A 1879-nucleotide genomic window follows, 5' to 3' on the forward strand; every position below is an offset into this window, starting at 1 on the left:
ACCTGCGCTCGCCGCGGGAGGGGCGCCCGCGCACCCTGGGGGGAGGCAGGGCACGGTCTTTCCGCGCACCTGCGGACGCCCCTCCCCGACACCCCTCCCCGACACCCCTCCCCGGACACGCGCGCGCACACATGGACACACGCGTGCACACACGGGGCACACACACACAGGGACACACATGGGGACACACACAAGGGTCACACACACACGGGGACACACATACATACACACAGGGTCACACACACAGGGGCACACACGGACACACACGGGGAACACACACATGAACACACAGGGACACACACGGGGCACACATACAGGGGGACACACATGGGGACACACACGCATGAACACACACGGACACACACGGACACACACACAGACACACACATGGGGACACAGACACACACACGGGGCACACACACAGGGGGACACATACATACAGGGACACATGGGGACACACAGGGCACACACGCATGAACACACAGGGACATACACATACGGACACACACATGGGGACACACACACACACACACACACACACCCCTTGGTCTGCAGTGCTGGGGAAGGGGCTGGGGAGTCAGGCCGCCCTGGGCAGGTCCAGGGGAACCGCGGGGAGTCCGTGCGGGGGAGGAATGAGCCGTCCTGGGCGATGTCAAAGGCCCGTGCTCCACAGGGACACTTGCAGGACAGACGGCCTCGGTGGCCTCTGTCCTCCCTCTGGGCCCTCACTCCGGCCGGGACGCTAAGGCATCGTGATGCTGATTTTTCTTCACAAGTGATGGAGAGAAAGGGGCCGGCTGAGCCGTCCCGTTTCCCTGCACCGTGACCACCTTTGCTTCCCGTCCGCTCCGCGTGGACGCAGAGTCCGGGACAGGTTCCCATCTAGGCTCTCTTCATCCAGACTTTTCTTGAACCTTTTATGGAGGCCAAGAAAACTTCAGGGAAGGGGCACTGTTCTAAGCGTTTCAGATCAAATTAAGCCATTTAATCGTCACGCAACCCAATACATTGTACAGATGGGGGAAACTGAGGCATGGGGGAGCTGAGTGACTTGCTGAGGGCCACCAGCTAGGAAGTGACAGGTTGAACTAGGTAGTCCGTCCTGGTGGTTTATGTGGAGCTGGATGGGGGCCCTGGTTGCAGGGGGCTGGCTTTTGTCCTCGGAGGGGGCGGGATGGTCAGGCAGCCACACCTGGGCCCGCGCGGAGGCTGCTGGGGCAGAGAGACCCAGGGTGCAGTGGGACTGCCTGGGGACATCAGTGGGCTGGGTCCTTCTGTGGGTGATTTCAATGTGCAGCGATGCCAGGAACCGATGATACGTGGTAGAACTGGCGATAGGGCCACGTGCGTGTGAGTGGCCTGGGTCTGGTTAAAGTGCAGTCTCATCAGGGGACCCGGGACAGGGCCTGAGAGTCGGATTCCTGACAGCCCCAGCTGCGCGGCTGGTCTGCAGACCACACGGGAGGAGATTCGGGGCACTCATGAAGTGGGAAGGGGCGGGGTTCGTTCATCCACTCATTCATTCATTCACACACATCTCATTTAATTCCACCAGGGCTAACTCGGCCCCTGTCTGTGCCAGGCACGGCGACAACACAGCACAGCTCCTGCCTCGTGGGCACAGACCAGCCCAGGGCCCCTTCTCTGTCCGGTCCCTGCTGTAGCAGGAGAAATGCCATTTCCCCCTGGGGTCCGGGGAAGAGATTCTGATCAGAGGTGTCGATCAGCACAAGAACTCAGCCCTGGTGGGTCAGAACCCTGGTGCACTTTGGAAGCACCTGGAGAGGTTTTCAAGACCTCCGTGCGCAGCCTGCAGCCCGGGCTAGTTAAGTCGGAATCTCTGAGGGTGGCACCTGGGCATCTGTGCTTTCAAAGGCTC

The sequence above is a fragment of the Propithecus coquereli genome, unplaced genomic scaffold (assembly GCF_000956105.1).
Source record: "Propithecus coquereli isolate 6110/MARCELLA unplaced genomic scaffold, Pcoq_1.0 Scaffold634, whole genome shotgun sequence".
Classification (NCBI taxonomy): Eukaryota; Metazoa; Chordata; class Mammalia; order Primates; family Indriidae; genus Propithecus; species Propithecus coquereli.